At 39.7% G+C, this 13,357-nt stretch overlaps 1 protein-coding gene across 1 annotated transcript in view; it reads right to left on the bottom strand.

The window, feature by feature from the left end:
* Positions 1–7,137: 7,137 nt before the first annotated feature.
* The window catches only part of LOC113921132 (translation initiation factor IF-2-like), a 54,295-nt gene continuing 48,075 nt past the window's right edge, over positions 7,138–13,357 (bottom strand). The window contains exon 4 of the transcript XR_003519557.1: positions 7,138–7,197. The gene's annotated coding sequence lies outside the window, so the exon portion shown is untranslated. The remainder of the gene's footprint in view (positions 7,198–13,357) is intronic.

Genomic DNA, 13,357 nt, shown 5'->3' with positions numbered 1-13,357 from the left:
TCTGGTATTACATCTAGCTTACATCTTTCATGTATCCCTTAATAGCCTACAGAAGATACTGGCCCTAAGACTTTTTCCTCCTTTGCAAAAAAAGGGGTTGAGAATATCAATGTCACAGGATTGTTTTTCGGATTAAATGAAATAATGTATATGAAGCAGTCATCACTCAATAAATGGTAGTCCTTAATGAGACAGAGTCTTCCCTAACTGGAGGAAGCAGACACAGAGGAAAGATAATTTCCATGGACTGTGGTAAGTGTACTAGACTCATTCTGGCAGGTGAGAAGAAGGAGACTTAGGGAAGGTTTCCTGGAAGGGCTGGTAGCTAACTTTAGTCTTGACGGATGAGGCAGAGTCGTTGAGGTAAAGTAGGGCAAGAGACTGTGTTTTCCCAGTGGAAGAGACAGCCTGAGTAAATACACAGGGAAGAAAACATGGTATATTCCAGGAACTGCATGAAATTCATTGTCATTAGTATCACAAAGTCCTCGGGTTGGACTTATCTGTAAGAGAGGCTGCTTGGAAGTGAGCTGGCCCTGTTTAGCCTTCCCTTTGTTTTATTCCCCTCAGTCTACCTTAGTAGATTCCAGCTCCCTTTAGAAGGTGTTGTGGTCCAAAGAATGCCAGATCTTGTTTAATTTGTTTAACTTTTATTCTGAAGGGAAGGGTTATCTATGGGGAAAGATCTTGTCTATTATTTGAGGAAAAGTCAAACCTGGATTTCCAGAGCTTTCCTTACCAACTGTGTGATCTTATACTATTATTTAACCTGTGTCTCAGATTCCTCATCTATAAAATTAAAAGTTTGCCTAATAAGAATATTTACCTCATCCAGGATACTTCAGGATTAAGTGATATAACACATGTAAAGTGCTTGGAACAGTCCCTGAAACCAGGAAAGGCCTCGATAAATGTTAACATTATCAAGTGTTAACTAGTCCCAGAGAATTTCCATTCAGAGGAAGGCAGGATTTAACTGAGAGAAGTGGTGGAATTTTCCAGCATGATGTCATTTGCTATTTGGAAACAGAGGTCAGTGAGAGAAATTGAAAAGGTGATTCAGTTCTTTCGATTTTATCTTCGAGAGGAGAATGCAGTGCTACTGCATATACACTATAGATGGAAAGGGAAACAGATTCTAAATAGTGCTTCCACGCCACCTTGTGCTATTCTCTCACAAAGTCAAAAACTTTTAAAGCAAAGGCCCTGAGAACAAACTCACCCCACTGGGCAGAACTTCCTCCCCTCCCCCCATGCCTTACTGTCTCCGCTTTCTCTCTTCCTCCCTTCTGCCCCCTTCCTACTGTCTTAATGTCTCCCCACCTTCCTCCCTTCCCCTTCTTCTCCCCCTACCCTTTAACCTTCCTTCTTTACAAATCAGCTTGCTTGGCTTGGAGAACAGTGTGGGCTGGATTTCAAACCCACGGCTAGGAGCCCTTGTGCAAGGCAACTTGCACAGCCATGTGAAAGAGCCCGTATCCCCCTTGGAGTTCTTGACTCCTGTTTGAGCCTACCCAATGGTGATCATTTTGTTTTATTATTTTTTATTGTAGTAAAATACACAAAACAGAACATTTACCATCTTAACTATTTTCTTTAAAAGATTTTATTATTTTTAAGTACTCTCTAAACCCAACGTGGGGCTCGAGCCCACAGGTCCGAGCTCGAGATTTGCATGCTCCACCGACCAAGACAGCTGGGTGCCCCCCCGGCTTAACTGTTTTTAAGTGTACAATTCAGTAGTGTTAAGTATATTCATATGGTTGGACAGCCAATCTCCAGGACTTCTTCATCTTGCAAAACTGAAATTCCATGCGCATTAAACAACTCCTCATTCTCCCCTCCCCCCAGCCACTGGCAACTACCGTTCTACTCTCCTTCTCAATGCAATTTGACTACTCCAGGTACTGCACGTAAGTGGTATCATACAGTATTTGTCCTTTTGTGACTGGTATAGTTCACCTAGCATAATGTCCTCGGGGTTCATCCGTGTTGTAGCATGTGTCAGAATTTCCTTCCTCTTTTAAGACTGAATAATATTGCAGTGTGTGTGTGTGTGTGTGTGTGTGTGTGTGTGTGTGTGTGTGTGTGTGTGTGTGTGTACCTCATTTTGTTTATCCATTCATCCTTCGATAGAACATTTGGGTTACTTCCACCTTTTGGTTATTGTGAATACCACTACTGTGAACATGGGTGTACAGGTATCTCTTTGAGACCCTGCTTTCGATTCTTTTGGGTACTCACCCAGAATTGGAATTGTTGAATCCTGTGGTAATTCTACTTTTAACTTTTAGAGGAACTGCTGTTCTATTTCCGTCTGTAATGGAAATTTGTAAATGTGTCATTTACATTCCCATGAACAAACAGCACACAAAGGTTCCAATTTCTTCACATCTTTGCCAGCACTTGTTGTTTTCTGATAGTAACCATCCTAATGGCTGTGAGGTGGTATCTCATTGTAGTTTTGATTTATATCGACCTAATGATTAGTGACATGGAGCATCTTTTCATGTGCTTACCGGCCATGTATATCTTCTTTGGAGAAATGTCTATTCAAGTCCCTTAACCATCTCTGAGTTGGGTTGCTTGTTTTCTTTTTGTTGTTGTTGAGTTTTAGGTATTCTCTATATATTCTAGATATGAATTCCTTATCAAATGCATGATTCACACATACTTTCGTCCATGCTGTGGGTTGGTTTTTTTATACTGTTGAAACTGTCTTTTGATGCACAAAATTTTAGAATTTTCATGAAGTCCAGGTTGTCTATTTTTCTTTTATTACCTGTGCCTTTGGTTTCATATCCAAAAAATCATGACCAAATCCAGTGTCATGAAGCTTTTTTTTTAATGAAGCTTTTGTTATATGTTTTCTTTTAAAAGTTTTATAGTTTGAGGTCTTACATTTAGGTCCTTGATCCATTTTGAGTTAATTTTTGTATATGATATTAGGTAAGAGCTCAGTTTCACTCTTTTGCATGTGGATATCCAATTTTCCCAGCATCATTTGTTAGAAACATTGTTCTTTCCCATTTAATGGTTTTGGCACCCTTGTCAAAAATCACTTGACAATATATGCAAGAATTTATTTCTGGGCTTTCTATTCTGTTCCATTGGTCTACGTGTCTGTTTTTATGCCTGTACCACACTATTTTGATCACTGTAGCTTTGTAGTAAATTTTGAAGTCAGGAAGTGTGAATCTTCTAGTTTTATTGTTCTTGTTCAAGATCGTTTTGGCTATTTGGGTCACTTGAGATTCCATGTGAATTTTATGATGGATTTTTCTATTTTGCAAAAAAAGTCATTGGCATTTTGATGGAATCGCACTGAATCTGTAGATTGCTTTGGGTAGTATTGATGTTTTAAAAGTATTAAATCTTGCAATCATGAAAATGAGATATGTTTCCATTTATATGTGTCTTATTTAATTTCTTTCAGCAATATTTTATATCTTCATTGTAACCTTCTTGGTTAAATTAATTTTTAAGTATTTTATTCTTTTGATACTATTATAAATGGAATTGTTTTTGTAATTTCCTTTTCAGATTGTTCATTGTTAGTGTCTAGAAAGGCGATTGATGTTTATGTGTTGACTTTGTATTTTGCTCCTTTGCTGAATTCATTTATTCTAAGCTTTTTTTGTGACATCTTTAGGGTTTTTTACATATAAGATCATATCATCAGGAAACAGTGATAATTTTACTTCTTCCTTTCTTATTTGAATGTCTTTTATTTCTTTTTCTTGCCTGATTGCTGTGGTTAGAAGTCCCAGTACTGTGTTGACCAGAAGTGGTGAAAGTCAGGCATCTTTGCTTTGTTCCTGATCTCAGAGGAAGAGCTGTCTGTCTTTTACCACTGAGTATAATGTTTGCTACGGATATTTCATATATATCTTTTATTATGTTGACGTAATTTCCTTCTATTCCTAGCTTTTTAAATTGTTTTTATCGTGAAAGGGTGCTGAATTTTGTCAAATGTTTTTTTTCTACATCAATTGGGATGATCGTATGTTTTTTCCTTCATTCTGTTAATGTGATGTATTACCCTGATTGATTTTTTGTGTGTTGAAACATCCCTACATTGCAAGAATAAATCCAACATGGTCATTATCTATGTGCTGAGGGTTAGGCTGTGTGCAAGCTGCTCTTGGGGCAGGGATCCTTCCATGTGGCTGGGATGGGAAATGAGTAGCTACTATTGTGCTAAGAGCTGCAAGCCTTCAATAGACTCCAGGATTCCAAAACAGTTATATCAGATAGATTCCACCAGTGTGATTATTGTCTAGATGTGGAAACAGATTCCTGGTGCTTCCTAATTCCCCATCTTCCCCGAGTCATTCTTATTGTCTTAGTTGTATCATTTAAGGAAGAACCATTTTGAATTTTTTAATATTTATTTTTTGAGTAATCTCTACACGCAACGTGGGGCTCAAACTCACAACCCTGAGATAAAGGGTCACATTCTCTTTCAGCTGAGCCAGCCAGGCATCCCAGAGCCATTTTTAATTTTGATGATGTCCAGTTCATCAATTTTTTCTTTTTTGCTTTGTGCCTTTTGTGTTCTAAGATTTTTGCCCATCTTAAGATCACAAACATTTTGTGTTGTTTTCTTTTAGAAGTCTTCTAACTTAGTTCTTAAATTTAGGTCTGTTATCCGTTTTGAATGAATTTTGTTAAATGGTAGGAAGTAAGGATTGAGATATTCTTCAATGATTATGATTATCCAGTTGTTCCAGCAGCATTTCTTAAAAAGACTGTCTTTTACCCATTGAATTACCTTCTTTGGTAGTTTTTTTTTTTTTTTTTTTTTAATCCTCGTTGAAAATCAGTTGACATGTATATAGTCTTTTTCTGGACTCCCTTCTGTTTCATTCATCTATATGTACGTCTGTCCTTAAGCCACTACCATGCTATCCCCATAGCTATATAGCTTTGTACTAAGTCTTGAAGTCAGGTAGCATTAAGTCTTCCCACTGTTATTTTTCGAAACTGTATGGGCTATTTTAGATCCTTTGTATTTCCCTATAAATTTTGGGACTCTGAACCCTTTGGATACAGGAGAATGTCCAATCTTTAGTGTTATCCCACAGTGCCTAATGCAGTACCTACTAAGGTACTTTTCCATATTTGTAGATGATCGGTTAATGAGAACTGATGGAATCAATAGGTTTCAACTCATTGGATCTTAGAATCTTAGAGCTGAAAGAGAACACACAGGGACACTAAGATGAAGATTGGACCCAACCATCTCATTAAAAAGATGATACAACTGACACCCAGAGAGATTGGGCACATGGTAAGTCAGAGACAGGACCAGAACTCAGGTCTTTGACCCACCTACTCCTAAATCAGGCACTGGGCTTACCTGGGTTGGTGGGTCTGTGGAGCTCTATTTATGTGCCAGAGATAGGACTTCATTTTACCCTTACCACCAGGGTTCATCAATAATGTGTCAGGCCATTGAGATACAGAGAGGAATAGGACATGGTACTTACATGTGAAGTGTTCGTGGTCTATTGGGAGCTGCTTTTGTATGTCTCACTGAAAGTGCCCCTAAACAAGGTCCTTGATGTGTGTGTGGTCTAGGAAATATGCCTAAAAGTAGACCTTAGGCATCTGTGTTTTAGTGACAGACTTAAGGCAAGTCAGCACCTGCATGAATTTGATCAAAGACTCTTTCTGGAGGCAAAAGCAGCAATGCCAAGGACAAAATTCTTGCAAAGCAAACAACCTCCACATTACAGGTGCTGCCATCTGCACACCTGTATTGGAGGACTTGCTGAGCACAGACATTTTGACTTCTTAATGGATGACCATGAAATTGACAAATTAGGGGGGAGGAAATTGCATCTCTGAAAGCTTCCAGTCCATCATTCTCCTGGGAATGACTCAGCTCTTTCTTTCCTTCAAGCTATAATTTGTTTCTTTCTCTAAAGGACATATTGATATTTTCGTTCTTATTTCTAACCTTCTGTCCTACTGAAAATGTCTTTAAAAGGAAATAGGGAAGTTGGAAAGTGTAATTTGAAAAATAACTTTTATGCAAAGCAACTCTTATCAATATTAAGATTTAGTCAGTGCCTCATATTGGAACATTTCTAAACTTAAATCAGCTATGAATTAGTGCTGCCATTTTGCTCTGATAAAGGAAATTTTCATTCTTTTTAAGTACTTTTATTCATAACTGTTAAGCAGAAACAAATGTTAATTACATGGGGAAGCATTAAAACATGCTGTTTTCTTTATCAAATAAAATGTTTTTCTAAAACTTTGTATTTAGACATTAAGTAAACAAAACTAGGTTAACAATATAATACCCTTGAAATATTTGGTGATTAAACAACACAATTCTAAACAACACATGGGTCAAAGAAGAAGTCTCAGACAAAATTTAAAAATATTTTTAGCTAAATGAAAATGAAAATATAATTTAACAAAATTTGGGGGATACAGTAGAAACAGTGCCTTGAGGGAAATTTATAGTAGTGCATGCATATATTAGAAAATAAGAGGGGTGCTTGGGTGGCTCAGTCAATTAAGCATCTGCCTTGACTCAGGTCATGGTCCCAGGGTCCTGGAATCGAGCCCTGCGTCAGGTACCCTGCTCAGCAGGAGCCAGCTTCTCTCTCTCTCCCACTACCCCTTCCCCTGCTCGTGCTCTCTTTCTCCCTCTCTCTCTCAAATAGATAAATTAAATATTTAAAAAAAGAAAAGAAGAAAGACCTAAACCTAGTAATGTCATCTTTTACTTGGGGAAACCAGAAAAAGAATAGTAAATTAAATCCAATGTAAGCAGAAGAAAGGAAATAATAAAAATTAGAGCAGAAATCAGTGAAATTAAAAACAGAAAATCAATAGAAAAAATAAAACCAAAAGCTCTTTTTTAAAAAAATATTGTTATTATTAAACCTGACAAATCTCTATCCAGGTTAACCAACCAGATACAAATCACAATACCAGCAATGAAAGAGGGGCCCTCACTACTGATCCTGTGGACATTAAAAGGATACTTATGTAGTGCACGTTTGAAAGTTGCCAAGAGGGCGCCTGGGTGGCTCAGTCGTTAAACGTCTGCCTTCGGCTCAGGTCATGATCCCAGGGTCCTGGGATCGAGTCCCACATCGGGCTCCCTGCTCCGCGGGAAGCCTGCTTCTCCTTCCACTCCCCCTGCTTGTGTTCCTGCTCTCGCTGTGTTTCTTTCTGTCAAATAAATACATAAAATCTTAAAAAAAAAAAAAAAAGTTGCCAAGAGAGCCAATCTTAAAAGTACTCATCACAAGAAAAAACAATTTTTTGGTCACTTTGTATGGTGATGGGTGGGAACTAGACTATTGTGATCATTTCACAGTGTATATAAATCTTGAGTCATTATGTTGTACATCTGAAACTAATATATATTTATGTATTACACTTCAAAAAAAAGGATACTTAAGGAATATTATTAACAATTCTATACCCAACAATTTGATAACTTAGGCGAAATGAACCAATTCCTTGAAAGCTACAGTCCACCAAAAGTCACACAAGGAGAAATATTGAACAGACCTGTATCTATTAAAGAAATATTCATTTATATGTAGCTACATATTTTTACTCTTCTGCTTCTTGTTATTTCTTCGCATGTTTCTGTGCTTCTGTCTGGGGTCATTTTCCTTGTGCCCTATTGAACTCCTACTAGAGGTGTGTGTGCACATGTACTGGAAGCAATTCTATTAACTTTTATGTCAGTGAAGAACCTCAGCCTTTTATAGGATGGCAAGCAAGCAAAACTCTACAGATACCAATAATAGACAAGACTTAATGGATCACAGCGTGGCAGTTTTTTTACCCATAGCACAGCAAACGTTAGGAACATCAACCTGGTACCCCTATTCCCCATAACATAGCAGATCTCGAGCACACCAGAGTCTGCTGTTCTTACAGGTATGGATTTCCATAGCCAGCGTAAATGTCAAAGGCTGTTAGACACCAGTGGTGGCCACAGGATTGTTCTTGAGGCCTGATACAGTCTGTGTGCCAGGAACAGGCAGATACTCACCTTTAGAAAGGCAAGTCAGCTACTAACAGATGCCACCATTTTTGTAGCCATTTAGGTTTCGTTGTCTTATAAATGGAAGTCTGCATATTGAGCCCATTGGGTTATGTTGGTAAGATTGCTGTGCCTAATCTCATGACAAATGCAAGAATGATGCTGGCCACTTGGGCTATATTCGTCTGATTGATCACGTTGTTTTATTTAGTTTTGTCTGGATATGGATTCTTACGGATACCCATAGGTATTCAAGTGAATTCAGTTGGCAACAATCCACTGTAAACCTTTATCTCCTGTTAGACTTTTCACTGGCACACAAGGCCGGTGTCTTGAGATCCTGAGTCTTTTAATACCCTTGTTGGCTTGACATCCTTCATCAAACCTCTGCTTTCTTTTTCCTTAACATCTCTCTGTCTCTTTTCTTAACATAGCATGGGAGGGAACTGGAAGCCTGGTTGTTGGTCTTTTGTGCACATGTTCCACTGTCACCCTCAAGTGGCTCTTCTTGATTGAGAAAATACTCTTGGACTTGATGAGGTTTCACAGTGCAATCATGTAGAATGTCAACACCAATTATACATTCAGCAGGGGGAGCAACAGCAGTGGTAAACAGTAGTCATCTGAGCGGCCTCACCTGGATGGTCATTTCCCCGCCAACTTACTGTTTTCATATCTGGCCACTGGAGTGCATACACCTCACCCTTCAAGAGAGTCAGGTAATAACATAAACTTTATAGTCTCTCCCCCCATCCCATTGTTCTGTCAGTGGAGCCTAAGGCTTTCATTTCCCCCTGGGATAGAAGGATCTTGGCCTCACCCAGAGTCTCCCCTGATCGTTAGAGGCTATTAAATCAGGACATAGGGATGCAAGGTCAGGCTCAGATGTTTAAGGAGTAGCCACCTAGTTCCTTAGTTGCTGTAGTAGAGAGGGATGGAGCTCCATGGAAGAAACTGGTGGTATAGTGGCACCTTTCAACCAGGACAGCTGCTGGCTTGAGACTCCCAGGGCTTGATATCTGGTTCGAATTTCTTCAGTGTTTACCCCATTAGGCTCTTCGGTGGGAATTCTTGTTTTATCAGCTCTGTACACAGGTAGGTCCCTTTGGAGGGGTTTGTTATTCCTGTTCTTGGTTTTGTCTCAGACTGAAGAGACTCCAGCTGGGTTGGGGGCTATCTGTCTTTTTCCTGGGCGTCTTTCGGTCCCAAATCATCACAGCCTCTTGCATAGGCTTCAGGGTACTAACAACAAAGTTCGGGAAATCTTCTACCCTGGGGACTGGGTTCTAAAAACTTATCAGTTATTCTCTGGAGAGGGACTCTATCATTGAGCCTGTCATTCTGTCCATCCAGTCTGGAGCAGCTACAGCCTTCAGGTTTTGAATAGCTTCTTCCATGGGAAGTCTCTCTGGGTTGGCTATTAATGTAGTCATTGACAAAGGAATACAAAGCAGCAAATATTATTGTGGAGCATGATTCTGTCCCAGCTGAATGGACTGCATAGGGTCACATGTGAGACAACCCAGTTGCTCCTTTGTACCCTCTCACTCCCTTGTCACACAGATGCATCAGGCAATCTTTAACAGCTCTCTAGTGTGCTGACCAGAAGGGTCCCAGACTTCCCTCTCTTTTCCTCCTCACTGTGGTTCTACATCTCTGTACTCTGGACAGGGATATGTTAACCTCCAAGCATGTTTTAATGTGGTTGCTAAAACAGGGTACAAGTATGCTTTCCTCTCTGAGGGGTGCCCTAGATACTCTCTCCTAGTTTCCTGTCCTGTAGGAGAGCAAGCTATGGCCATGGCATCATTTGGGCAGCTTGTTTCTTTTGTTTGTTTTTAAAGTTTTTTTTTTTAGTAATCTCTACACCCATCCTGGGGCTCAAACTCATGACCCTGAGATCAAGAGTTGCACACCCCTCCAACTGAGCCAGCCAGGCACCCCAGGGCACCTTGTTTCAGTTGTATTTTCCACTGCTCAGCCTCTTCTATTGACTCAATTCATATATATTTACAGTTGAGGCACCACTTATTCCTCCCTTTACCCACCACTTTTTGTTAAGATTCCATTTTTAAGTAATCTCTATACCCAATGTGGGGCTCGAACTCACAACCCCAAGATCAAGAGTCATGTGTTCTTCCGACTGAGTCAGCCAGGCACCGCCCCCCCCCCCCTTTACCCACCACTTGTGTGAGAATATTTGCTTCTGGTTTCCAAAATGTTTCCTCATATCCCTGAACCAAGACTATAGGATTCTTGCTTTTTCTCTTCCCCAAAGTCATTGTCTATCTTGACACCTTGTTAGCTGCTCCCATTTTGTCAAGGGAGAACCTCAAGGAAGACCCATGTCTCAACCTTCTAGTGCCAAAAATAGGTGACAAGTTCCAATGGACTTGAGAAAGACAATTTGTTACTCATAGCAGAGCAAAGGGCAGGATTATAAGCATAGCAGCTCTGGTTTCTCTTCCCCCAAGTCATCTGAGACAACTCCATGGACCCAGATGCTGGTTATACATGCAGTGGGTTGTGCAGTGGAAGAACCAAAGGCCAAAGGCTCAGCATCTTTTGTAGTAAGCAATAAGCCAGCCTGTCCTCTCCCAGGAAGTGATCAGTTGCATGGTAGTCATGTTGTGGTCATGTGATCTACTTAACTAATTGCCTATGTGACTAGCTACAAAAATAACCCAGGACCAGATGATGATTAGATTTTGCAGTTTGGCACACACAGCAAGGATGTGATGAGATATTCAGGACCCATGGCAGACTGCTTCTCCCAACATTTCGTCTGAAAATATCTGTATTTTAACTTTGGTTTTGAGGACTATTCTTACTGGGTATAGAATTCTAGGATGGTACTTACTTTCTTTCAGCACTTTAAAAATGTTATTCCATAGTCTTCTGGCTTCCATTGTTTTGGTGGAGAATCTGAGTCCTTCAGCACTTGCTCTCTGCCCAGGCAAAGCCTCCCACCCTGTGGATTCACAGCTTCTTCCCATGTGCCCAGATATAGCAGCTACCTCATGGGGGAAAAGTCTGCAGAACATCAGTTGTCTTCTCCACAGTTCTCTCCTATCTGGCATCTCAGTCCCTTAGTCCTTGTTTCTAACTTTTGCCCTTTCAGACCCATGGGTTGTAATGGCTTTCCACTGTTGCAAGTCCCAGGATGATTCCTTGTCCCATATTGGTTTCCTGAACTCTGCCTAAACTTTGTAAGTGGTCTTTCATTAAATTTCATTCAGTTACTCTTTTTAGGTGTGACATCTACTTCCTGCTGGGACACATATGCAACAGGTTTCCTTAATGGGGAATTTCTGGTGTCTTTTAATATACTAATGTGTCTTGTGAGTTTTCCAGAAGGGTCTTAGAATATGTATCTCTTGAAGCATTTCAGGACTGTGTTTCTCAGAGTCTTATCTTTAGAAATAGTGTTACATGAATATGGACCTGATGCTAAAGGGCTGGGAGACTTCTTGGAGTCTAAACAAAGATCAACAGAAGGTTCCCAACCTGGTTAATGAGGGACCTGATGCCTGTCCTTTTATCTCGCTTGTCAGTTTTCCCTAGAGATGTGCTGCTTTAGTTAAGATGTCAAAGTATAGACTAGTGGTTAAGAATACAGACTTTGGGGGCACCTGCATGGCTCAGTCATTAGTCGTCTGCCTTTGGCTCGGGTCATGATCCCGGGGTCCTGGGATTGAGCCCCACATTGGGCTCCCTGCTCGACGGGAAGCCTGCTTCTCCCTGCTTGTGTTCCTTCTCTTGCTTTGTCTCTCTCTGTCAAATAAATGAATAAAATCTTTAAAAAACAAACAAACAAACAAAAAAGGACACAGACTTTGGAGGCAGACTGAACTAAGTTCAAGTCTTTGCTCTGCAGTTATTAGCTATATCACTTTGGTAAATTACATAGTCTTTGGAGCTTGTTTCCTCATCTGTAAAATGGATATATATTTGCCTATCACATAGGTCTTTCTGAGAGTTTAAAGGAAATAATAAAATACAAATTTAGAAAAATAAAATTGAGGATAAAATTGCTGACCCATATCCTTTTTTTTTTCCTTTGGCGGGGGTGGGGGCAGAGGGGCGGAGATAGAGGGAGAGAGACAATCTTAAGTAGACACCACACTCAGTGCTGAGTCCAACTTGGGACTCCATCTCACAACCCTGAGATCATGACCTGAGCCAAAATCAAGAGCTGGGCATTTAACCAACTGAGCCATCCAGGGGCCCCTGCTGACCCATATCTTTTAAAGCTCCATTTTATGTTTAAAAATTTACTCTTAAAATTCTGGCTTTTGGTTTAATATTACAAACTGTACTTCTTCCATATACAACTTCTATACAACATTAACTTTTATTTAGTTAAAAGTAAATTCCTATAGTATTAGTATTATTTTAGCACAGTGTTTTTTTTAAGTATTTTAAGTTTAGGGAAAAAGGATTTGGAGCTTAATTCTTTTGCAATTTGTTCTTTTCTCCTTAGGGGCATGTGGAGATAGTGATCGAAATGGATACACCTGTTGATTCCTCCAAAGTGGAGTTTTGTCTACCTAGAACATAATTTTAAAGATTTCCATGATGATTGCTCCATAGTACCCGATTGCTCCAAATATCTAGTTATTCTTTCTCCTGGGGGGCAAACTTGCCAGTGAAAAGCCCATTTTCCTTAAGTACCAGATAGTCTTGTTCTCTGTACACATACCACTGACCAAGTCAGAGATTACGTGTCATTCTGAGTCTTTCCATCTTAGCCCCATTGTCTTCTGTCAAAATGCAAACTCTTTAGAATCTAAATTCCTTCAACATCTCTCTCTGATCAGTCATTGGGAATAGCTGACATACCACCCTACCTTCTGCTTGGGGAAATCTTTATGAAACTCATGACTTACTTTGCCAATTAAGGAAAGCTATTCCTAGAGGCGAGGCATTTTTATCTTTGCAACTGCACATTCCTTCTTTAGTCGTGAGGGCTTTTGTGCTGTAAGAGCTTAAAATCTGATATGAAAAAATAAAAGCAGAGGTACTGAGGTATGAATATGCCAATGAAAGCACCTAGAGCTTTCTTCCACTAAAATACACACACTTTAGTCAGCACACTCAACACAACACCAACAAAATTTTATACATCTTACGTGAATAATAATGAGTACCGTGCAGTTACTTTCCATTTCCCACTTCTTTTTCCAGAAACTTGTAAGTCCGTTTCACTTTAAAGCAGGTAACATGCAAACTCAGGCCTCATATGACCTTGGACAAGTTAGCAGGAAGCACTTGTTCCCTTACTCTCTTTGCAAAAATGAAATGTTCTTCAGATCTTAGGAATCACAATTC

Source organism: Zalophus californianus, chromosome 15, assembly GCF_009762305.2.
Source record: "Zalophus californianus isolate mZalCal1 chromosome 15, mZalCal1.pri.v2, whole genome shotgun sequence".
Classification (NCBI taxonomy): Eukaryota; Metazoa; Chordata; class Mammalia; order Carnivora; family Otariidae; genus Zalophus; species Zalophus californianus.
The sequence above is the reverse complement of the archived record's forward strand: the minus strand, read 5'-3'. Positions and strand labels throughout refer to the sequence as shown.